The sequence below is a fragment of the Physeter macrocephalus genome, chromosome 11 (assembly GCF_002837175.3).
Source record: "Physeter macrocephalus isolate SW-GA chromosome 11, ASM283717v5, whole genome shotgun sequence".
Lineage (NCBI taxonomy): Eukaryota > Metazoa > Chordata > Mammalia > Artiodactyla > Physeteridae > Physeter > Physeter macrocephalus.
Window position 1 is genome coordinate 136146825 of NC_041224.1, and position 27103 is coordinate 136173927.

Below are 27103 nucleotides of genomic sequence, written 5' to 3' on the forward strand. Positions count from 1 at the left end.
CTTACAAGTGTCTGTGGACATGTCTGGAGATTATCAGCCTCTTTGAGGGCTGGACCCCAGCACTTAACTGCTGCCTTTAGAGGGGATACCATGGAGAGTTAAAAAGACGGAAAGGAGGAGGACTTTGCTGTCAAAGTTGCTTATAAGCTAACATCAAAAAATAATAAGCCACCCTTTGCATTGCTGCCCTCAAACTCACGACTGTGGAGAATTAAAGCCAGTCTATTGAAAATAAAAGTCTGCCACCCCATGTCTATCCTTTCCCTACCCCTGCTATCCCCATCTCTAAAAGGGAGGGTGGCTGACAATGTGATTTTCTTCTGAGCTTTTCCCCTCCGCTTGGTCTTCAAGGGATCAGAGCCTAGCAAAGAAATTATGGTGAGCATTTCTCGCCCTTCCTCATCTCCAGCCCTCTCCTCCCTGTTCAGAAATGATCTTCTACGGGCCCTGTTTCTTCTTTCTGTTCCACACAGCACCTATCAATGTACAGGGTATACGGTAGGCGTTTAATACATCCTTTTTGGCTACTATCAGCAGGAAAGGCTCATATTTATGTACTTTTGGAAGAGTTATTTTATCTTATCCATTCCTGCTGAAATAATCAAAGGGATCAAAACTGGAGAAGCAATTTTGTGCCACAACTTGGGGAAAAAAAGGAAGCATAATATCCTCCATTTTCTTGGGTGGGAATTGGGACCCAAAGCGCCCTGAATAAATTGTTAGTATGCTTATATAAACCACATGGTGCCTTAAGTTCACAATCTAATTAGATCCACCCATTATACACTGTTTTCCAGAGATTCAGAGCTGAATTTGCTGCCTGGGATTTTTAAATATTTAATTTGGGGAATTATAACCAAACCAAATTCATATGGCAAACTTCAGAATGGCTTTATCAGATGAAAAGTAGATATTTGGAATTTTGGTAACACTTTTCACTACCTTTGAAGAGGACCAGTCATTGGATATGTGATATGCAAATATAATAAAGAAATGAGTTAGGAAAGAGTTTGAATATTTATATAAATTACATCTCATTTACAGGAAGAAAGCACAGTGGTACAGTCCCTGTCTTCCATTTTGGTGTCTCCACCTTGAAGCCTTGCATTGTCTTTGAACTCCAGGCTCTTGGCTAAGACTTTCTAACACTGTGCACCAGAATTCTGGAGATGGAATAAGTTGTACAGCACAGGAAAAGTGGTGGAGAAAGAAAGTCACAACAGTTCGGAGATGGGAACTGTCTGCTCTCTGGAAACCCCTCCAGCCTTAGGTTCACTATCCAAACTCCAAGACTCTTCAGTTCCCCTGTGTTAAAAGAACAAGAAAAATGCCTACGAAAGCCCACGGTTTCCTTCCTTCTCAAGGAGAGGAAGCAGCAGAGGTAGCAGATGCCCATGTGTAGCCAACACTTCCTCCAGGGCTGGTGTCCATTTCCACCCACTGGATTAGAATTTGGCAGCTTCGTAACTGGCAGGAGATATGTGATCCAAGAATCCATTTTGGCTCCAAGTTTAGCCTTATAAAGGCCAGTTCTGTCTAACTGTGAGAATCCTATAAGCATTTTTAAGGATTTCAAATTGCCTCATCCTCAAGAGTATGGCCGGAGGAAGGGGATTTAGGTCAAAGAGTCTATCTCAAGGAAGGCTCAAGATACTCTTCAGAAATACCTTGAGATTAGGGTAAAACAGAAATATGTTCAGAAGTGACAAAAAGAAAATATACCTTTTCTTCTCCTCCTCTGAGGAATCAGAAAGTGTCAAGATCCTAGATCAAAAGCAAAATAGGGTATAATTCTAATAATGGAATTTAGAACAAATAACTGTAACAAGCTTGTCTTCAAAAAAAGAAAGAAATGGTATATATAATCAAAGTATTAAAAATATCAATTTAAGCATTCATTGTTTTCTCCTTCAAACCTTCTCCTAAATTTGCTTATCTCAGCTCATGATTTCTCTATTTACCAATCACCTGAAGTAGAAACTTCAGAGTCATTTGTGTATCCCACCACATCCAATTCTAGATTCTGAATGTCTCCTGGATTACACTCTCACTTCTGCTTCTACTGTCACTGCCCTATGTCATGTCATCTATACTTGGGTTATTGTAATAGCCCCCAATGAATCCACTGTCACCACTTGCTTTCTCTCTGCCCCAAGTCTTCTTTCACATACCTAACAGTTACCTTTCTGAGGTACAGTCATAATCATGGCACACCCTGTTAGTCCAAAAGTTTTTACTAGCTTTCTGGGATATTTTTAGAATAAAGGCCAAATTTCTTAGCATAGTATTCAAGGCTACTAATAAACTGAAATTGTTCTATACTTCAAGACTTATCTGCCATTTTCTCTTCACACACAGCTAATGCTCTACCCAAAACAGACTCACCTCCTTTCTCAGATCATGTCATGGACTTTCACACTTCTAGAACTCTGCATTTTTCTTCTAGCTTCATCTATTCAAATCTTGCTTCTCTTCTAAAGACTAATTCAAATGTCACACCTCGAGGAAGCCTTATCTGATTCCAAGGCAAAACAGATTGCTTCCTCCTCAAAGCACACATAACAACACTTTGTTTACCCCTTTGTTATAATGTTTGTCCCAATCTGACTTGTATTCACTATTGTGGAATTCTCCATCTCTTCCTAAAAAACAGAGACAGTAGTTAATCCCTCTAAAGATGGTCCTGGGTGCCAAGCATGGTGCCTTAAATAAGACAAGTACTTCATAAATGGTTCTTATACTGGAATTGACCAGTATAGGAATTATGAATTGTCACTAAAAGCTAAACCATGGATGAAAGACTAAGTTGAGAATCACAATCAAGAAGACTTGGTGGGAAGGAGGGAACCTCAATATATGTCACCCAAACTGAGGACAACGAATACATCTTTCATAAAAGAATAGAGATGACCTAATCCATTGCTTCTCAACATTTCTAAATTCACACATACTTGTGAAGGGTTTGACTCTGATTGAGAACTACCATCCTGACCAAATGGAGAGACCACATCTTTTTCAGCAGTAGAGACTTAAGTGCTACATTTAAAAGGGTTCAATCAAGGCTCAACAGATAAACACCACAATAAAAAATGATATATATAATATATATAAAATACAAATAAAATAAATATATAAGTATAATATATGTTATATATATACACACGCATCTGAGATACTGTTTCATTTAAATAGCTCTACACACAGAGATCTAATGATGTCATAATAAAACAAATATTTAGTTCACATTTTTGCCTTCATTCCAAAAAGGGAAAAAAAAGCCAAGAAGTAAAACCATCTCCTTAGCCTATTGGCATTAAGTAATCAAATTCCCTGCTACTAAGAAATCTGAGACAGACTAATTACAGTTCTTATTCTTGCCTGGAATGAAAAAACGAACTCAAACTTCCAAAAGAAAATCATAATTTTCCAACATCTTTCTGTCTCTACCCTAAAACTTTTAAGTCAACTCTTCCTGAGATGAATCACGTTAAGAAATGAATCGCTTAATTGCACCATATAAGCTAAACAGTAAGCCATGACCTCATCACCCTGGATGTAATAAAAGGGCAGAGACACTCAGGCATTTCAACAACATCTTAATTCATGCACTGTTCTGGTTTATTATAAAGCAGGCCCGTACGCAGGAAGACATTTTTTTAAATGCTTTTATCTTCGTTTTGCATGTTAGCAGATCTCACGGTCTCGTACCTCTGCAGATAGACGCCTGGACTGTGCTAAAGCTAAGCAGGCAGGCCAATGAATTTATTTGAGAAAGAAAGAAACCCAGCCTTGAAAATGACACAAGGACTTAAGATGAGCTAAGAGTTGAAGGACCTCAAGCTACACAATTACTCAAGCCAAAAACACACAAACAAACAAAACCTGGGACTGAACAAATATCTGAATGCCACAGCCAGACCAGAGAAGAAGCAACAGGAAGCTGGTGTAGTTGAGCTTGAGAAGAAAGGCTAACAATACAATACTACGTCCCTTGCATGGCATATCACTTTCTGAGCCTTGATTTACCACGAAGTCCTCTTTCTGATGATTACTAGTAGCATTATTATTTTGCTAGAAGTAGCATTGGTAGATCCCATCTATACATGGAGACCTCTACAGAATGCATCCCATATGAGCACAAATCTCTATCTACTCTGTACCTGGTACCAGTGAAAAATTATTTCTAAAATGATGGTCTGATGAGAGAATAAATTATTTGGATAATTTTTCAAGAAAGTTAATCTTTGTGTATGGAAAAGACTGTATTTGTGCCATATCTACAAGTAACTCCAAATATAGATATTTCAACAAGAGTTAACACTTTAGCCTATCAAATCACAAAAATGCACTTAACTTGTTTAGGATGGAAATTGCCCCAGCAGATCAAGGTGGTACAGAAAGGTACAGTCACCACCAGAATCAATAGTATTCAATAATTCCATAGGCTCAAACACGGACCTGGAGTGAACAGTCTTCTTCTATATCATTTCCTAGCTACATTGCTCTATTGTTTCCAGTGTTTTCAGATGGTGCTATTGCTTGCAAATAGCGGTAAGCTTGCAGTTTTGCATTCCACTGCTTATCACTCTCAGAGCCTCTACCAATGGGCCTTCTGTTCTGAGTGTCCCAGTTAGAACTGTGCCTCCATCTTCAAAGTGGGCTCATAGGAGAAAACAGCAAAGTTGAAAGCACATAGCCCTGGGTTCATGATCTCACTCATACTGTATCCCATAGAGCAAGATGGTTCCAAGAACGGTAGTTTCACCATCTGTAAAAAGGGAGTAGCCACTTTTACTTGCATTCTGAGACTCAAGAGCTATGAAGCAGTGATTTATAATATAAGCAGCCAATTCTACAGACAGATGCTTTGGTAAAAATTAGGCATACATTTTACGAGAACTGTTCAGAAATAGCCGAGCAGACTGTTAGCAGAGACCAGGAAGATTCTGCCTCATAATCAAGATTAAATCCCTTTCTGTGACAACACCAAGCTACAGTGTTTGTGACTGATGTGGCCTTCATATTACTAAAATTAAAAAATGTGCTCTGCTCTACTGACCGTGGCGTACATTATTTTCAACAATGTCATTTCTGTAAGAAAGGAGAAACAAGGGGGGAAAAAAGGCCTCTTGTAAAAATCTTTTGTCCAAGCACCTTGGAAGAGCTCATTTCTGGGAATGGCCTAGCACCTTTAGAAGGTAACAGCATTGTCCCAATCAGTTACAAAGAAGTTAAGGAAGACAATACTCCGAAATTCCACCAGCTGGTGGAGTTAGGATATATACCATTTAACAAAAGCATTGACACAAGGGAAACATAAACACATGAAACTTTCCTTTCTTCCTCCATTTGTTCAATGCTGAATGGCAGCAAAAGGAAAGGAGGAAAGGAGTTTCAACTTCCCGGGGTCATCCCCCTCCTGATAAGAAAGTTCTTCACAAAGTAGGAATGAAGAAAAGCATGTGCATTTATAAATTTCTAAGACATTTCAGGATTCCCTAAACAGAAAAGAGTATGTTCAGAATACCTAAAAACAAAACAAAACAACGACAAATAAAAGTTGAACTTAATTTAACTACAACATTGGCTGGTATTTCTAGAGGAATGGAGGGATGCTAAAGTGAGAAAAAGAGATTAAATATTCAAGACCATAATAATAATCCATGAACTTACTTTACTGGTATTTCAGGATTTTTCTCCATCAAATTTTAAGTACATAAGAAAACTGTATGCATTAAGGAATCAGGGACTGAGACATTCTTGTTTTCTGTTTTCACTGTTTACAAAGCAACCTTGAGCAGCCCTAGTTTATCTTTGGCGCGCTGTGTTTGCTGACTTGTCGGTGTTTAGATCAAGTTTTGATACTTGTGTCTTTAGCTGACCATGAAAAGGCAGCTGGCCCAGAGAGGCCAGAATCAGGGAGAGAGAAGTTGCAAGGCTTTATCAAGTCATCCGAGAGGCCCTGTTGTGCTCATCCTTTGTAAACAATAAGACATGTCAGTGTCCCTGGTTGCTGTCATTGCTGACAGTTCTCTAAAGACCAGTAAGTGTTGAATTCTTTAAAGCTGGATTGCGCCCAGTGAGAGAAATGATAGTGTGAGATGAGGGGGCCTTCATGGATATCTGAGTACCTTGGGAAAAGAGAGGAATTAAGGCTTTTCACTCAGCAACCTAATGAAAACTAGACAAATAGTCTTGCATTTAATATATAGTTTCCACCAATTCATGCTTCTTTTGTTAGGAACAATTCCAGCCTGTATAGGAAAAGAGACAGATATAAAGAAATAATTTCTCATTGACAAGGGAGCTTCAGGTAAAGCAATGCTTATGAAAGGACAAGAGAGTGAGTTTATATTGGTAAATTTCCATTGCACAACCATTTCATTGCTTTAACTTCATAGACCCCAAAACTTTATGTCCTTGAACAAGTAATCAAATGCAAAAGGACAGAACTAAATAATCCATCTGGGATAGCCAAGACTGTATGCAAAACACAAAGAATAAAATACAAGGCTTTAAGGAGTATGAATGAGAAATTGTGGCAAAGAAGAAAAGGATTTGAAAATAAGTTACAAAAGCAGTATCTAGTGCTTAAAGAATAATGAACTTTACATGCTCTGCTGTAAAATCCATAAAGGTATCTTTCGAACAAGGACTTATTTGTGTAAGTTAATTAGATCACAAAAAAATCCCAATTCACACCATTATTCACCATTTCTAACCTCAGACTTTTAAAATGTATAAAATGAAGATCAAATTATTTTCATGGAAACTGGCAACGTGTTGAGGTAGAATAAACTCCACATTAGGTATCACAATCTCATTATAACAGCAATTGGTAACGTTATATTCAAGACTAATTTTGCCATGACATTTAACCTATAGATTTTGAGGTTAATCATGCTTCTGAGGAAAGGAAATTTCCAGTGTTTCTATTTTGTTCTTCCTAGGAAGATTTCCTGAAAACATTTGCTCCATCAAATGATCTAAAATGTCTGAGAGGACAAAATGTCTTAGATCCACTTGTAAAATATTAGGCTCTAAAACTTTGAGAAGGATTATCCTTTCAATGTCAAATTCATCCCTGAAATAAAGATCATCTCCACAAACAAGTCCAGAACCTAAGAGTATATTATTTAACTTGGATTTTTACTTGTTTCTATATAATAAACACTCTTTGATTATACAGAATTATATTCTTCCCAAGTTTGTTCTTTTTACCCCTTCAATTTTCTTGATTGAAACAGCCAAACCATATCTTATACAGCTAAAGTCCAAGCACTGAGTCTGAGAGTCCATCTGATCCATAGAATGCAGAGAGCAATTTAAGGAAAAAGTTTACATATTTCTATTAACTAAATAAAAGTCAACCCATTTTCCTAATTTTCCTATAAGCAAAAAAATTAAAGACCTATTGTCATGGCCTAGACAGACACTGCTGAGCAGCTTTCCAAAGAGCAAATGGTAAAAATAAAATAAAATGAAAAAGATTTGCCTGTCATGGGAGTTGGTCAATAAAATGCAACAGTGTTTATTACAACATTTAAAGTCTGTGATTAAGAACACCAAAAGGCCTAAACTAGAAAGGTTTTCAGCCTGTAATTTCCCTGCAGTCCTGGCCTGTACTTCCTTATGAGTTAGCTCAGCAGGGCTTTTTTTCCATGTCCATCATCAGCTTGTAATTATTGCCATTCTCAAAGCTATGCCAGATGGGTCTTTAGAAGCAGGCATGCAGCTTGTTTATGAGAGAAAGAGCTGTAATATTACTCTACACAGAGACCTATCTGGTCCTACTCAAAAAGCCCCGCTCCTCCCTCCCCCAACAAGTCACCCCCAGCACGATTCTTTCTTCCTCCCCTAGACAACCCTCTCAGTTTCAGCTCCCTGTCCCAGCTGAATGGCCTGCTGAAGGGCTGGGACCATGGGAGCCAAGAGATATCTGTATCTTAAAGCATATGGCCTAATCGTCACCTTTCACCATTCACATATGGAAATGAGGCCAACACCTAAGGGAAAAGCAAACTGTGGACTCTCTTTCCCCTACATATTCTTGTGCAGAAGCTCTATTTAAAACAGCAGAACTGCAAGTCTACCTTTCAGAATACAGATCTGCAGAGATACCACAACTCTGCCTTCCATTTCTCTTTTCCAGCAAGTCCTCATTGGCTAGAAGTGACATTCCCAGCAAGATTCTCCCTTTATTCCCTTTGCCTGGTAGGAAGGATAAACATTTGCATGAAGGTTGAGGTCAAGGAGCTGTGCAAAGCAACGCAGGGAAAGGCAAAAGCACCTAACCGGGGTTCATCTGGTGATAGGCCTGGGGTGTTAGGTATCCCAGAGGGCCAAGCAGAGCTTCAATCAGCAGTTAATGAGGCAAGACCTGCAACAGATAGCCACTTTTAACTTACAAAAGCTTTTAGATGTCTCTGTTTACTTTGATCCATTTCAGTTAATTTGAGCCTGGTTAAGGTGCATTTTCCTCTTTTTTTTTTCTTTTTTTTTTCTTTCTTTTTTTTTTTTTTTGGCTAGATAAACCCTCTGCTCCCACCCCATCTCCACCCCCACCACCCAAACAATAGGATCATTTACCAACTTCATACTTAAACAAGTTTTGAGATCTTCTGTCAGGGTCAGCAACAGTTATACAAAATACAATGCGAGGAAGGCCGGTACCACAGTCTGCCTATAGAATGGTAATTTCAAAATCCCACCAGTGAAAGATAAATGAAAAGAAAAGGGCGGGACAGGAAAGGCTTGATTTTCAAGGGAGATTTAGTTATTTGTTTCTGATTAGGTGAAGTACGCGTTCTTTTATCCCTTGTTATTTTACCCATGATGACCAGAGAGCTTTCTTTGTTACAGTGGTTCAGAGCGAATAAAACTAATTTACTGGAATGTGAAATAAGCCAGAAAGAAACTGTACCTGAGGGTCACAGACGAGGAGGTCACTTAACTGGCCATAGTTTGCAGGCCCCCGGGTTGGGGCTGGAATCCCGTCTGGGAAGCAGGAAAGGGCTCCTGCGCTGAAGGATTTGTATGTGGGTCTGCCTGTTAATGGGGATGTGCTGGTGTAACGAGCTTTTAATTAGGTCAGCGCGGTGCTTCACCCCACAGTCCTGTGGGCCCGCGTCTGAGGGACCTTTCCACCCACAGGTGCAGATAACAGGGCTGGAACCCTTCCCGGCATGCCCTGGGCGGCCTCGCTATCCCAGCATGCTCCAGGGCTGCCCTCGCCTCCAACCTCGCCCCTTTCCTACTTGGTTTATATCTTCTTTCCTACATCCTTCGCTTATTCTCTCTCTCCCTCCTGTACCACTTACCAAAACACCTTTCCCTTGCTCAAAATATCATATTTGAGGCAGGTGTGTATTAAAAAAGAAAAAGAAACTTCTAGTCATCCAGCCAGCAAAATTAATTTAACAAACACAACACACATGCGCAGGTTTGATTTGAGAGAGATACATATATATATGGCTCAAAAATATACTTTTCTCAACTGAACCATATTCCTGTTCTCCACTCCCCACCCCTGTCCTGACTTCTGCTTTTCCGGGAAGTATTATGAAGACGTATAAGTTAATGGAAGGAACAGGATGAAATCTTTCTGCACTTTTGCCCTTAAAGAAATTGGAACTACTTTAAAGTGTTCTTTTTGAAATCCTGTCCACTGAAGACCCCGAGGAATCATCAGGAAAGTAGAAGTTAGGAAACACAGTTTCTATTTTGAGTCCTTCTTGTTGGGAAAGGGAACGACTAGGTACCCAGCTTTGAGCTAATGTTACCTGCCAGAAGGGCGTTAGACACTGAAGTTTCTTTATCTGTAGCTCTCACATTAGAGCCTCAACAGTAATAGTTTTCATTTATTTTGCTCTTTACCAAGTCTTTAAAATGAAAGTAAGGCTAGTTTATCACTGAAGAACATTGAACTCTGGTTAAAAGGCATTAAGATCAGAAAAAAAACAAGTCCGGAGATTTTAAACTATATTGATGAGAAAGGTAATAGTAACAGCTAATATTTACTTAGTGCTTATAAGGGACAACTGTGCTAAATGCTTTAGGATTCTGCAAATTTGTAGTACGTTTCATGTATAAGCTCACTAAATTCTTTCAGTTAATGATGGTGGCAGTTGCTAAGCTATAGGCCAAGTTATTCCTTTCATTCACAGTCTAGGGAGAGATGACACGGGCATGTTGAGTCACTCAAAACAGGCTCAAACCACCCCAAGGAGTTTGCTTGATGAAAGGTTTTCCTTTCCTTCAAAGCCACTTCCTGTGTCACATGACCTGTATCACTCCAAAGATAATAACACTTCATGCTTCCAGAACACTTTTATCCAAAGATCTCGAAGCATTTTCAAATGTTAATTAAGCCTTCACCATCCTGGAAGATAGCAATGCCAATCTTGCTGTTTAAATACTGTATTCCAGAACACAGGTTGTTCTAATCACTGAGAGGGAGATGGAGGCCTCTCTGAGCAAAAATCCAGTGTATAAACCACCACTCAAACACTGATGACACCCAGAATTGCCCTATGTCTCCTGGGGAACCACCACAGCATCTCTATTCTAAATTGTCCCCTGCTCCCACTGGTTGTTTCCCTTGGAAGAACCACATGGAAGAAAAAAAGGGGTAAGCAGAAAAAAAGGCTTTCTAATAGTTCCACTTTGCCTAGGGGTAAAAATGTATTTTTTAAAAAATAGATAAGCGCTTTCAACAAGCAGCTAGGTGCCTTTGTTATGTTTCTTCATTTATCATGATAACCAGAGGGGAAAAAATAACCAACTTTTCCCAAGGCTTAGATGTGGCTATTAAGACTTCAGTTTACCTGTCCTCCTATTTCACAGGCATCATGGACCTCTCTGATACAGCCAGAGAACAGTCAGATTTCAGGCAATTTGTGTATCCTTTTGGTCTGGATAAAAGAAGACCATGTGGCAACCAAGACCCTTCAAGATTTGACTTTTTTCCAGCTTCATCTCCCTTCACTCTGCTACGCTGGCTTTCCCTCCATCCTTCCAATAAGCCAAGCTTTTTTCCTACCGCAGGGTCTTTGCACAGGATTTTCCTGCTTCCTGGGCTGCTTTATCCCCTATGCTTAATGAAATTCCTACTCTTAGTTCCCAGTTTAAAGATTACTTCTTCAGAGAAGAATTACATTTCTATTACTAAATTAGCTTCTATTAATATTCTAATGACAGACTGTTTTGGTAATAATTCATGAGATTTTCTTTGTTTAATGTCTCCCTTCTAGATTAGAAGCTCCACAAGAACGGGAACTGTGTCTGTTCTGTTCACCACTGCATAACCCATGCCTGGCATTTTAGATGACCTCGAAAAATAGCTGTTGAATAAATTAATGAGTGGACCGAATCTTTTAACGTAGTTGGCAAATCACATTTTTCTTTTGAAGTGATATTACAGGGTAAAGAGGACAAGAGAGAAATAGATATCAGAAGTTTGGTTGCAACCGTTTAAGGTCTTAGTTTATTTCTATCAATACTGAGAATAGCAAACAGTATTTGAACTATTTGAATAAATACAATTTTTACTATATATTAAGCCTCTGGAGTAGGTGTTTTACCTACATATTCTCACAGTAACCTTGGGAGGTAGGATACTATTATCCCCATTTTGTGCTCATGAGGACTAAGTCATTCTCCCGTGTCTCAGAGACTCCTCCTTCCATTTATTTGTTTATTGAGCACTCACTATTTGCCAGGCACTGCAGTGACAGAGTGATGAATGAGACAGTCATGGCCTCCTTCTTGGAGCTTCTGTCTTTGATCCTCCATAGCAATAGCAGAGTGCATTCTGACATGTAGTTGGTGCTCAATAAATACTTAACAAGTGTGAATCAGGTTTAAAAAAAAAAAACCTCAAGAACTATAATTGAATCCCTTCAGAGTTTTAAAAGTTCCACAATACTGCTACAATACTGGTGATCATTACATGACTTTGCTGGGGGACATATGGTTTACCATTTATTCTGTAAAGATGTAGAGTGCAGAAAGAGGTCACAAATCATTCCAATATTAAAATAAAAAATACAGTGATGTCAATAATGAGCTTTAATTAATGGTGCCATATTGCAGCCAAAATGATCTTTCTAAAATACAAATTAGAAAACCAGCTCATGTCTCACCCATGATTTATAACCTCCTAGGGCTTCCCATTGGCCTTGGGATAGAGGCCAGTCTTTCCATCTTCTTGACGTGGATGACAAGAGCTTGACTCCCTCTTTGGAATCAGTCTCTTCTACTGACTACACTCACTACTTTGCAGACTTTATAAAAAACATTTAACTCCTCCAGCACCTCTAGGCCTTAGATAGAATGTTCCATCTTTTAGTAACACTCTCCCTGCACTCCCCACCATCACTCGCACTCTTTGCCTATGTTGAGAGGATGGTTTATTTGCGTGCAGGATTTTTACTGGGCAGTGCTCCTAGGAACAATACCCGTGAACGGGGAGGGAAGCAGTATTGGGCAAAAGGAAAAACTTATCTGCAGCACAGGTGCAACTGAAGCCTCAGCTGATCTTCTGAGGAACTCTGGAACTGAGATGGCCCTTCAGAGATGTCTGAATTAAGGTAAGAAGGTGGCCCTTTTACGTCAGCTGCTCCTAGAGATAGAGAGAACTGTGAGCAAGGCAGCTTCCTTCAGCAGAGAGTGATTCCCAGGGAAAGACCTCAGCTGAGAATCAACAAAAGGTAACACTACCGCCAGCAGGGGAATGAGTGTTTCAGTCCTTAAGGAGGATCTGGGTGACACACCACAACATCCATGACAGTCTGGTTAACTCTAGTCATCTTTCCAGCCTTGACCTAAATATCTCTTCCTCCAGGAAGCCTCTCCTAACTCCCTACACCTAGAAGATGCTGCTACAAAGCACCTGTTGCTTCCTCATTGTGGCATGCTTCACACTATATTATAATCATCTGTTTATGGGTCTGTATTCCCCCAGGAAGGTATAAACCACATGAAAAAGGACCTGGTGTCTATCTTACTAGCCTTCTATCTACCAATATTCAAATAATCTTGAACAAATTAAAGAATGAAGGACAAATTAAAGACTCCATTTTTATTTCTTACAAATTTTACACAAATAACAAAAAGTCAGAAAGACTATTCACGAAAACATTGTCAATTGTTATCCCTTGGTGGCAGTATTATGTGTGGTTTTTATTTCCTTTATTACACCTTTCCATATATCTAAGTTTGTATAAGCACATGTGACTTTTAGAAACATTTTTTAAAGTGATAATCATTTTGAATAAAAAAACATTACTCTTACTATAATAATAACTAGTATCAACAGACTCATTCCTTGAAGTTATTTTTTACTGGAATTTATACTCCATAGAGCAGTTTTATGTAAATGATTTTGTTTAATCTTGACAAAAAGTCAACAGGAGAAGAAAGGCAAGTATGATATTCTGATTCTTACTGGGCAATAGATAAAACCAACCCCTTCAATCAGGAATAAGTTAATGTACCCTCACAGTCTTGGAACCCAGCTGTCTAACATTTCTTCTATTTTTTTTTGATAGATTTTATTCATTTTTAAAAATTTTATTTATTTTTATTTTTGGCTACGTTGGGTCTTCGTTGCTGCACACAGGCTTTCTGTAGTTGCGGCGAGCGGGAGCTACTCTTCATTGCGGTGCACGGGCTTCTCATTGCGGTGGCTTCTCTTGTGAAACATGGGCTCTAGGCACATGGGCTCAGCAGTTGTGGCTCGCAGGCTCTAGTGCACAGGCTCAGTAGTTGTGGCACACAGGCTTAGTAGTTGCTCCGCGGCACGTGGGATCTTCCCGGACCAGGGCTCAAACCCGTGTCCCCTGTATTGGCAGGCGGATTCTTAACCACTGCGCCACGAGGGAAGCCCTAACATTTCTTCTTCTCCAACATGTTCATATTTGATGCAGTCTTGCCAGGCGTTGGGGACAACAGTGGTACAGAAAAAATGAAGCCATACTACCGTATCATCCCTGAGTCTTTAATGGCTGCATTCCCTGTCCTCACTTTTCTCTTTCTCCCTACCCTTATTCATAAAAGAGAGTATAATGTCTTTCCTGTGGCCTTATTTTCATCATTTGTTTGCACAAGCCTAATCTGCAAGGCCAGCTAGAGTTGAAAGCCCGGTTTTCCCCTCACATTTTATGTCCCCCTTCTCTCCTAGAATGATAATACTTCACATATGGATAGCACTTTCCAGAAGGCCTCCCCATACATCACCTCACTGGATCCTCCCAATAAACCTTTGAGGTCTGCATATCAGATAGCATTACCCCACATTTTAAAGATAAGGAGACCAAAACACAGGTTGCGCGACTTGCCAAAAATCACAGTTAGTTACTGATAAACAAAGGACTAGAATCTGGGGCCTTACAGAAAAGCCCAGAACCCCCTGTGTTTTTGCTTTGATCTTGTAGTCTAGCATATGACCCGCTGATAGGGCCCTGCAGAATCTAAAACTGGTTACAAACTAAACTGATGAGAGCAAGACTGTATGTTCAATTTCCAAGTGGCCAGTTGTGATGCTTGCATTGGAATGTGTGAAGGCATGCAACAGACTGGCAAATAGGACCTAAGTTTCAAATGGGACTAGTTAAGGGTGTGTAGATGATTCAGTTCAATTCCATCACCATTGTGAGTTAAATACCTTAATTATCTGTTCTTTTAAGCCTACATAAATATATTCATACAAATATATAAAACAACCTTCCTTAGAAAGAGACTATACAAATCTATGTTTCTATAATTGACATTTTCTGTCATCATAGTTTTCTTGGGATAGTCCCAATGTATACCAATTGTCCTGGTGCGATTAATGGCTCTCCCGTTCCCTCAAAAAGAAGTCCCAGTGTAGAGGCTAATTTATGTGGCCATCCTATATACATCTCACAGAGAACAAATGTGCAATTTCAGTAGACACTGAGCGGTATTGATTTTCAACGTGGCAAGCCCCAAATGTTGTAAGAAGGACTGCTGTTATTGAAATACACTGCTGGAAAAATTCCCAGTGTTAAATGGCCTTCGCTAAAGACACAGTAAGACACACATCCCTTTGTGTTCTGCCGGGCTCAAGTGTTAAAATGTAGTGAAATTCTGGCTAGCTTCAATCCATTTGCGAAATCATTTTGGTTTTTCTACACCTCATTCCCTCACCTGATATTATATCTTTGTCTCATTGCCTATCAGAAGTGTTCCTTTCCACATGCATTTTAAAAAATGAGAAGAAACAAATTAGAATTCACTTTTTTTTGGCTTAAAATTATAATGCCTCCTACATTTCCCAAAGGAATCCTGCCAAAGTAATGGCCGAGAACAATAGCAATTTGCCAAAAGGTAAGAGGTAAGATTTTCATGGTAATTCCAACTCAAGCCTTTGAGTTTATGTAAATCTTTTCCTCCGTCTATAATATGGGGAGAAGACCTGCTCTCGAGTTGCTGAAAAACAGAAGATGCGACTCACACAAATGATGAACAATTGTATTTTGCTCTCCTTAGAAGTCCCAGTACTGCCTCAACAAAGACCTGGTTCTTGTTCTCAGAAAACTTAAAATCTTGTTCCAAAGGACACACTCAAGGTAGCACATAACTAAACACTAAAAGTATGGGTTCAAAAAGCAGTGTGGGGCTTCCCTGGTGGCGCAGTGGTTGAGAGTCCGCCTGCCGATGCAGGGGACACGGGTTCGTGCCCCGGTCCGGGAAGATCCCACGCGCCGCGGAGCGGCTGGGCCCGTGAGCCATGGCCGCTGAGCCTGCGCGTCGGGAGCCAGTGCTCCGCAACGGGAGAGGCCACAACAGTGAAAGCAGTGTGTGTTAGCCTTAGGAGAAGGTGCTGTAAATTGGAGCAGTAAGCAAGCAAGTCAGTTGTAATACTTTTTCCCAAGGGGCACCCCAAACAACTCAAGAAAATTATCTGAAGGGTGTACAGCCACTTCTCCAAGGTCTCCATGGATCGATATTCAACAGAACTTTTTCAGAGTTTGGATGCAGGCCCTAAGTGACTCAGGCACTTCATGAAAGACCTCAATTTTTTTTTTTTTTTTTTTTTTTTTTAGATTAACCCAGTTCAATCACCTGAGCAAGCAAAGATGGGAAAATCTACATTCTGTTGAGATTCTTTGATCCTTTTTTTACAAAGCGCTGTCTTCCACTATCATTGTAACAAGCACAGACTGCAGTTCTTTCTGAGGTATATGTATGTAAAGATGGTGTCTAAAAGACATGCGTAAACACATCCCAGCCCGTGTCCCAGTAGAAAACAGACAGGAAGAGACAGAGTAACCTCAGGTTCTTTGAAGCAAGAATTTAGCTATTCTGTGATAATACATCTCCCTTACAGTCATTAATCTTCCTGCATTACTGAGCACCTACTAGGTTCCCTGACCAGGCGCCATGGTGAAGATTTTTGCCCTGCAGGAATACTTGAATTGGGAGAGTGACTGCAATAGGGCCCCTAGCCAGACACTAAATAAGGCTCTTTATACAGGCTAAGCCTTCAATTAGCTTCCCATTTAGCCCCATTTTACAGATGAGGAAACAAATGCTCCGAGAAAATATTCTGCGCAAGGTTGCAAAGTGGTAAACTAGAATTAAACCAGGGTTTTCAGGGTTTCAGAGCCTCTGCTCCTTTTAACCATCCCAGGTTTGCCTTGTTCTCATTTTAATTGTGATCCCTGTTAGTTGGCATTGCTGAAGAGAAGGATTTGATATCTGTATGTTTTTCCCACCAGGATCCTCCCAGAAGAAGATGTCCTAACTTCAGTGCAACAAAAACCTGAGCGATAACATCAGATTTTGCCAGAATGGAGTTACATCCTGGCTGTCATACAGAAACCCAGGCCTCCGACAGTGAGCACACTATTATGTCACATTCTTTCAACAGCTCCAGGAGGATAGAGGAAAACAATGACATGGGTAATTTAAAATAACAGAGGATTTTTTAAAACAATCCTTTGTGTCTGAGCTTTGACTTAATTATATGATTATTATTTATTTGAGTTCCTAACCACATTTTTCAAATGTTAAATTACAATTATTCTGCAGTTTCTGGAACAATGTTAGCTGAGTACCAGAGCAAGTCAGCCAAGAAAACACTGGACAGCAGAGAAACTTAATTCAGGGCCCAGCTTCTATGATGCCAAAGTGCTGGTGGCATTGGACACATGACTAACTTGTCTGGCCCCCCAGTTTCCTCAAGAAGAAAATGAAGGGATTGATCTAGAATATTTATTTATTTATTCAGTAAATATTTAGTATCAGTTATCAATATGTCTTAGCCCTCATGATGTTTACAGCCTAGTGAAGAGACAAACAAGATGACCGACAATGTCAATAGTGTGATAATTGTTATAAAAAGCTAAATAGGGCTTCCCTGGTGGCACAGTGGTTAAGAATCTGCCTGCCAATGCAGGGGACATGGGTTCGAGCCCTGGTCCGGGAAGATTCCACATGTTGCGGAGCAACTAAGCCCATGCGCCACAACTACTGAGCCTGCGCTCTAGAGCCCGCGAACCACAACTACTGAAGCCTGCACGCCTAGAGCCCGTGTTCCACAACAAGAGAAGCCACCGCAATGAGAAGCCCACACACCGCAACGAAGAGTAGCCCCCACTGCTCGCCGCAACTAGAGAAAGCCCAGCAACAAAGACCCAACTCAACCAAAAAATGAATAAATAAATAATAAAAAATTTTAAAAAAAGCTAAATAGAGGATGCTATGGGAGCGCACGGAGGGGCTTCCAATTCGTTTTGGGGGGTACAGGAAGGCGTGCACAGTAGAGGGAGTGACCTCTAAAGCAGAGGCGTAGAGGATCAATAGGAGTTAGCAAGCAAAGCAGGCACATGCAGAGGGTGGAAGTGCATCCAAGGCAGATAGGACTGCGGGGGAAAGCCTGAGGGACGCTGCTTTGTGAAAGCACAACTAGCTTAGTATGGCTGATATGTGAAAAGGCAGCTGGAGAGTTAGCAGAGAGGAGGAAAAGGAGGCAGTGGCCGGACCCATCATCACGTGTCTTGCATATCACCAAAAGGAGTCTGGACTTGATTCATTCCTTTGGAAACTATTAATTGACCTTAGTAAGGACCAGACATCCTTCTAGGTTCTGGGGTTACCAGAATAGCAAACAAGAGAGATAGGTTCCTGTTTTTACAGAGCGAAATATGAATCCATTCAAGGGTTAAAGCAGGGAAATGACATAATCAGAGTTTTAGAAAGACCACACTGACTGCAGAGTAGACATGGCTTGGACAAGGATAAGACCCTTTCAGCCATAAAATTATAACTCCATGATTTAAAACTCAGGATATAATAAATTATAAAAACTCCATGTTAACATTTACATTATATGTGAATATATAATTGTATCCTTTTTCATATGTATGATATCCCTGGTTTACAGTTTCTTTTGCAAGTGTTCAGTAAATTGAGTGGTTCTTTTCCTTGTTGTATGTTCAGACACAGAAACATTTGGTGAGGAAGGAAAGAGAGCCAACATGTTATAAGCATACTGAAGGCAAAGGGGGCGGGATACATATTAATAATGCTCACTTCACAGATGATGAATCCTAAGTCCCAAATTCAGTTAATTCTAAATGTCACTCAGTGAGAACGTAGCCAAGATCCACATGTGATTTTTTGTTTGTTGTACATCAAAACCCATACTATTTTATGTCTCAAAGCATATTTATAATATAGTGACCACTAACCTTGAGCTCTTAGAAGACTAATAAAAAACTGACTCATGGGTATCAGCTAGTTGACTCAACATACTTATTGATCGTGTAAGCATGTCCTATTTTTGACAAACTGCAAAACTCCTATGTTCAGAGACCATGGGCATCTCAAAATTCTGCTGTGATTTTCTAGAAAATAGAACTCAAGTTCAGTCAAATACTGAAAGTGAGAGTTTCAGGTAATGAGAAGGTAGTATTTTCCTTGGAATAGAAATGCACTGGCGGTGAGGAGAGAGTCAAAACTTGAAGAATATTTAGCACTTCCTAGAAAGTTGTTTTCCAGTACAAGAAATGCTGCTTTCAAGTAGAAGAATTCCCTGAGCTTCCTGAAAATAAACCAAAAATAAATAATTAAAACCACCTCAGGCCTCAGAGCCCATTCCTGCTCTGTTCACTTAGCACTTCCTCTCCTCCTGGCACATTGGCTTCTGTCCCCTCCCCAGGAATCCCAGCCCTCACTCAGCAAGCCTGGGGGTTTACAAGGCCTGCAGGAGCCTGGCAGCCTCCCTGTACTTCCTGGTCCCCAGCCACCACCCCGAGAACTTCCAGAGTTCCCTGCTTCCTGTCCTGGAGCTCAGCCCCTTATGGGACTCACGGGAGGTGGGGCACTTTCTTTTCAAGCCCCTGAAGATCTATTTCTTCTAAAATAAGACACCTGCTGTACTCTATAAGTTAGCTACAACCACTGAGTCCAGGAAAGACTGAGCATCTTTTTTGTTCTTTTGGTTTGCTTTTGTTTGAAGCATAGTATTCAGTCATATCTGCTCACACCCAAGTTTAGCAGACTGCTGGCTACTAATTCAGAATTTCTAACCTCAGATTTTCTTTGGGCCCACATACTACACACAGTCTTGTGCTTTATTAAACTAGCTGTGCTAATCCCATTCCCATTGCTGGAAACTGATCTTTGCAGTGAGCGTTTGCTGCAGTTCTGGCTAATGAGATGAGAGACATCTGCTGGTGGGGAAGGGGGAAGTCTGAGAAAGGTTTCCTTGCTCAAAAAAAAAAAAAAAAGAGGCACCTCACCTAGGAGGAAGCAGCCTCTTCTTCCTCCAGGTTTGGTAACTAAAAGCATCCTCACCATCTTGCAGTGATGCAGGGAATCATGAGATTCTGAGAACAGAATCTGACTGCTCAAGGTAGTGGAGCAAGAAGATGGAAAGAACCTGGGTCTTTGACTTTACTAACCCTGGAGATGCCTGACTACAGGGCTTCTTCTTATGTGAAGTAAGAAGTTTTCCTCATCATTTAAGTCATTTTGAGTCAGCCTTCCGTGTACTTGAAAATGACATGGCCTGCTGCAGAACTGATGAGTCAGACAATAAACTTACTAGTATGCGATAGCAAGAAGCCAGTCATGGGGGCTTCCCTGGTGGCACAGTGGTTAAGGATCCTCCTGCCAATGCAGGGGACACGGGTTCCAGCCCTGGTCCGGGAAGATCCCACATGCCATGGAGCAACTAAGCCCGTGTGCCACAACTACTGAGCCTGCTCTCTAGAGCCCGCAAGCCACGACTACTGAGCCCACGTGCCACAACTTCTGAAGCCTGAGAGCCTAGAGCCCGTGCTCCGCAACAAGAGAAGCCACCGCAATGAGAAGCCCGCGCACTGTAACGCAGAGTAGCCCCCGCTCGCCGCAACTAGAGAAAGCCCGCGCACAGCAACAAAAACCCAATGCAGCCAAAAATCAATCAATTAATTAATTAATTTTAAAAAGAAGAAGCCAGGCATGGAAAGATTTCTTTGTCAAGGAAGGAGCAATTCTGGATGCAGTATAATGCCTGCCATTTGATTTTGCCTTCTGGTCCAGCCACACATTGGATTTGGGGATCATGAATAAATATTGAAAGAACTATTTATTTTTTAAAATTCCATAAGTGGCATCCTCCCTCCGTCCTCAGGACCCACTTTGACAGAGTATGTCATAGAGGAAGATGTTTCCCTAGTTTAAAACTAAACATCTCACAGCTTGGGAAGCTCTAGGGCTTCACTGCCTCACTGCAGTGAGAGAAACTGGTGCTTGGTGCTCAGCAAATATGCACCAGAAACAGCATTCAGGGTGAAAGTGGTGTCCATGGAGCCTGCAGGGCCTGGGGAGGTGGTAGAAGTCCCCCAGCATTCCCAGTGCCAGATGTGGTGTCCCGAAGTGAAGCACTGGAACCTGTCAGGAGCCCTCAGAGCCCAGCGGCTCACAGCACTGGCAGGATGGATGGGGTTTGATTGTGAGCACATGTGAGACTGTCTCCGCGGACTCCCAGAGATACTTAGGAGAATATTGCTGGAAACTGGGAACCAAGGACCCGGCGCCGACAGGTGGGAGCAAAGGCAAAGGAAATTTGAGTGATTGCTGTTTCTGTCACTTCATCCATACCCACAGGTGGCTAAGACGAAAGCGACTGAGAAAAAAGAAAGCTTTCGTGCCCCATTAGGAAAGGAGCTAACATAATATTTTGATGGAAATTCCAGCAAAGTAATAGATCAGAAGTTTAGATAGAACACGAAACTGCCCTTTTTGAGAAATTTTGCTTTGAGTCTATCCAAGCAGGATCATAGCCGAGGAGAGAGATAAGGGTAACATATTGAGAGAACAAGAGTCCACTAACCAGATCAGCCTTCAGATAATTCTGGTAACAGGAATCACTGCCTGAAACTTTAACATTTGGAGTCAGATAAAATTAAAAGGGAAGCATTACTGAGATTCAAGCATAGAGGATTTTAAATTGTAGAACTTCGGGACAATTGAGCAGTGACTATGAAACTAGAAGAATTAAGCCTCCCAAGATTCACTTAGAATCTGTGCTGAAACTATATTCTGAGTAGTTGTGTTCCCAAATCTGCTTTCGTTGTTGATTCTAACCCCAGGGCATGGCGCGCGCGTATGTGTGTGTGTGTGCATGCGTGCGTGCGTGCATGTGTGTGTGTGTGTGTGTGTGCATGCGTGCGTGCGTGCATGTGTGTGTGTGTGCGCATGCGTGCGTGCGTGCATGTGTGTGTGTGTGCATGCGTGCGTGCGTGCATGCGTGCGTGCGTGCATGCGTGCGTGCGTGCATGCGTGCGAGTTGTGTTCCCAAATCTGCTTTCGTTGTTGATTCTAACCCCAGGGCATGGCGCGCGCGTATGTGTGTGTGTGTGCATGCGTGCGTGCGTGCATGTGTGTGTGTGTGTGTGTGTGCATGCGTGCGTGCGTGCATGTGTGTGTGTGTGCGCATGCGTGCGTGCGTGCATGTGTGTGTGTGTGCATGCGTGCGTGCGTGCATGCGTGCATGTGTGTGTGTGTGTGTGTGTATGGCTTCAGAGACCCAAAGTTGTGAGAAGCAGCATACCGTTTCTCCTACTTGGCCTCGATGGGCCTTACCAAAAGAAAAACTGGAAGGTCAAAACCCATATTTGCCTAAACCTGGAACAGAATTCAGTGGATTCTTGTTTCCAACAATCCAGAATCCACCGAACAGAGCAAGGAGGAAGCAACATGAAGTCATCAAGATGAGATTTCAAAGCAGTCTGATAGGACAAAAAATTAGCGACAAAATTAGCAAAGCCCTCTAACTTAATCTTTTCACCTTCCTAAATCTCATAAAATAAAATCATACTTCAGGGCCACCCAGTGAAAGGTTGAGGGAAATGGGAACTGGTTACGACTATCATTTTGAAAATGTCCATTCTGAAAAATTGGGCAGGGAGGCAGGCACTAACTATGGCATGGTCTAGAGCAAGGTTCTCTAATATTTGTAAATCAACTTTAAAGGGGGGACTTCCTTTAAGTACCTACAGTTATCCCCAAAGGAATGTTCTGGTTCCTGGGATTGGCTTGGGAGTGAGGCTTATACCACAGTTAGGTTCCAGAGTCTTAATCAGGATCAGGCAGGAACATCAGAGTCCAGGGGAGCAGGAGGGAGAGTCTGAGTGAAAACACAAAACCATATTCAAGAGGTGATATGGAGATCAGACCAGAAAAGTTGAGTACAACATAAGATCAAGGGGCTGGCTGCAGGCCAGGAACAGGAAAAGAAGCCAGGAGAACGAAGGAAGGAGAGTGGGGAAGGTAGGATCCAAGGTAGTAGAGCTCAGAAAGTTTATTGTGTATAAGATCAGGTGCCCAAAAGTTTCTCCTACTGGGTCTGGCCACATGGGCTGGAATGGTCACCCTGGCTTAAAGGAACAGATAAGAGTAAAATAGGATGACTCAAGGGAAAATAAATGTCAGGAAAATTCCGGCCTTTCTATCTCCATCCTCAACTATCTCAACTATTGATCTTACTTCTCATCCACAAAATGTATAGGGGGCAAATTATTGCCAAAGGTAGACAGGCATCTTCTTTCTACACAAATAACTTTAAAAACATAATCTCAAACAGTTTCAAATAAGTTGCAGGGGGGGTTCCAAAGAAGAAAAATCACTTCCAGTTAGAAGGAGAAAGGAAGAAAATGTACTACTATTTTTGAGCACCTGATATGTACAAGGCATGGCTTCTCACCACAATCCTGAAATATTATTAGTTCCAATCTTTCTATGAGGAAATTAAGACTGAAGAGGTCCATCCCCAGATAATCCAGGAGAGACAGATGCAAGGCCAGATATGATTCCAAAGCTTCCTCTTGAGAGAACCAGGGAAGGTTCATGTCAGGAAATTGGCATGTGGTCTGAAGCTTGTAAGTTGGCTAAGAGAAGCTAAAAGGGAGTTGCCAGAAGTGAGCATTCCAGAAGAAGAAACCAAGTCAGCAAATGCAGACAGATAGGAAATGCAGTTATTGTCAGAAAAATGCAGAGGACTGAGTTAGTTGGAAACGAGGGAGCAACAAGAAGAGCCACGGAGAAAAGAAGTGTAAGGATAAGTCATGATCAGAGCCTGAAAATGCTTCCACACAAATCCACGTGTCATCTTTGTGCTACCTATGTGTTCTACAGCCACTCTGAAGAGTCCTATCAAGTAAATCATTGCAGGACAAATTAAAGCTCGTACCTAATTTTCAGGACAGGAATCAAGGCTCCTTAACGTGCCCTAAATTATACACAGGACTCTCTTGGAGTCACTGGAAACAAAGGCTCAACCTGGCAAACATCCAGGGGAGACCTCATTCTTGGCCTTTTATGGCGTGTTTCGTTTTCAAAGAATATTTCAGCTTCTGGAATATCACACTTATTTAAAATTCTATGATCTATAGTGATGAAACTCCTCAGTTCACCCCTGGGGCTCCCAGGCTGTCACATAAACTAGTGTTTTACTTCTAGCTTATACCTTAGAGAGTCTGGAGACTACTGGAGCTTTTACATATGTCCCTGAGAGGGTCACAGTGTTGCAGTCCCTCCACAGGCTTCCTCTGCAGTCTGTGCCTCTGACCTCTGTGCTCATCTGTTTCCCATGATTCCTACTGGGCCCCAGGGCGGAGCAGTATAACATAGTGCAGCATAATTCACTTTTATAGAGCATCCTTCATGTGAGCTATCACAGGGAGCTAATCAAACGCTGACGAGAAAGGGTCTGCTGCAGGATAAGATTTAAAGGGAGGAACTGATTTAGTGGCTCAGGGGGCAGAAAAGAAATTTCAGATAGATGGGTTAGGAGAAGCGAAAGAACAACCCCCGCTGTGGTAAACCGTGGGTGGAGAGAAGTGGCTAAGTCTGGGGGAAAAGAACATGTAAGGGTAGGAAAGCAGCTGGCATTCTGAGAAACTACTGATACTTTCACAACCATAGGTGATTTGGATTTCATTCAGGAAAGTAAGTGAATCGTTGGAAAGCCTTTGAGACCAAAGAACAGAACACCCAACCCAAAATGACTTGAACAACAAGGAAATGTTATTATCTCACATAACAAGAGGGCCTGGTTAACTCAGTGGCCCAACAATGTCATCCAAGTCCCAGGCTCTCACCCTCGTTCTACTCTGAAGCCCTCCATGTGTCAGATTTGTTCTCAGAACTGCAATTTCCCAGGTCACAGGACGGCTAATGCAGTTCCAAGCATCACACCTAGATACAGCAACATCTAAACACAACAATAGGAAGCAACAGAAGAAAGAGAGGCTGTTTGCCCAGCAAGTCCCCTTTGTAGAGTGAGGAAATCCTTCCCAGAACGCCCCAGCAGACTTAGCCCTTGCGTCCCTTTGGCCAGGACTGGAGTCTAGTCCCTTTCTAAACCAAAGACGGATCAGCATGATTGGTTCAGACCAATCAAGATGCACTTTTAAGTCACATAAGAGAAAGGTAGGCACCCAAATCAAAGCTTTGCCCACAACGAAAAGGAAACAGTGGTGACTGATGTCAACCCACATGTCTCATGCAAAAGTAATACAAAATGGACACTGCAGCTGTTGATGCCTGGAGGAATAGAATACATCCAATACATCATTACCTGTACAATTAAGATTAATTGTTTAGAATTTAGGAAGACCATAATGGGAAAAAAATCTCCTACGCTGAGAAAGAAAATAAGAATTTCTAAGTATAAAGGCTTGTTAGGAAGAGGTGGTCAGGGGAGCTGAATTTGGGCCTCATTTTAGCGTGAAATTAAACATATTTAAAAATGGGAGGAAAGTATGTTTGGGATCAAGGATTTTGGCTCTTGGCTGATGAAGCCTGGAAAGGGAAATTTTAAATTCTGAATTAAAGAATGCAATGGTAGAGTCAGAGCCTTTGAGAGCAAGAATCTCCTGTTTCTGGAGGGTGTAGAGCAGCTGAAAAGGGAGATATGCAAGCATGCATAGCCAAATATCAATCCAGGGACCTGTGTATGAGAACTTCTGCAAAGTCCAAAGCAAAGGGTTGTATGAAACCCACAGGAAGAGGAGGAAGACACATTTTTGCTAAGTGTGGAACCAACCTGAACTTTACAGATTCTGAGCTTCTTGATGATCCTGAACCTTTTGGGGTTTGAGTTCATTTAGTTTGGGCAAAATTCACCTTCCAAGTACCAAGGGGAAAAATTGGCCCCAAAGATTACTGAACACCAACTTGCTTTTAAGAAACCACACAGGGATGAGTTAAGTGTAACTGAATCACAAACACGCAGATTAAATTTCTTCTAAACTGCACCAGAGTTTAAAGGCCAAGAGAAAAAAGCACTTGAGGCAAAAGACATTTTGGCATTGCAGAAGCTAAAACATTTTTAATGAGTTTGAATTCATTCAATTAAGATTCAGCTGAGTTCTTCAATGTTCTGCCTAGTGATATACATACAGCTGCCAGTCTAGATCTGCTTCACCTCACACAGAAAATTGCTTTTGTTTTTTTTAATATTAAATTCTTGATCCAATGTGATCAGAGATAGCTGAGACCAATATCACAATGACAAAATTATAATCCTAATGGCCTCTAGTATAAATGGTAGAATTCAAAGTTCTACACTCAATGCTAGGCACAAGAGTAACAAACCTAAAAGATAAGACAGATAAAAATAAAGCAGTCTCTTCTCAAAACCTTACCTTTTAAATGTTAGTGATTCTATAGCAGGAATTCTTGTGTCATACAACCACTTGTGGAAAGTGGATATCAGGTACCATGGGACGCAAATGGTAAGGATGTAAAATTATCTATTTATTTATCAGTTTACTTCTTGTTCTGGATGAACACCACTTGCTAAGTGGCTTAGTGTATTATGCCACTAAGGTCTTTTTCATACCCTCTCTTTCCTCCTTTTTGGAATAGCTGACTGTCCCCTATAAGTCTCTTTTCTTCTGTCTTCTACCTCTTACCTCTCAGTCACTCCCATATCAGACTCTCTCAGATAAGCACACATCCTTCCTTATAATAGATACTCAAACACTAAGAAGTTGAAATATCATTGATCCCCTTGTTTCTCTACTAGTCTCCTCTACCTCTTGCCTGCCTACCTCAGACAAAGCTCCTTCTGCTCTTTTTGAACTGCTCAAAATAGTATATAACTACCCCAATGTTCACAGCAGAATTATTCACAATAGCCAAGAAATGAAAGTAACCTAAGTGTCTATCAATGATGAATGAATAAAGAAGATGTGATATGTGATAGATATACATATATGTATGTATATATATATATATATTCACACACAAACACAAAATGGAATATTACTTAAGCCATAAAAAGAATGAAATGTTGCCAATTATGACGACATGGATGGACCTGGAGGGTATTACAGTTAGTGCAAATAAGTCAGACAGAGAAAGACAAATACTGTATGTTTTCACTTTTATGTGGAATCTAAAAAAATTTTTTTTAAATGAACAAATATAACAAAAAAGAAACAGACTCACAGATACAGAAAATAAAGTAGTGGTTACCAGAGGGGAAGGGGTAGGAGAGAGGTAACATAAGTGAAAAAGATTAACAGGTATAAACTATTAGGTATAAAATAAATCAGTTACAAGGATGTAATGTGCAACA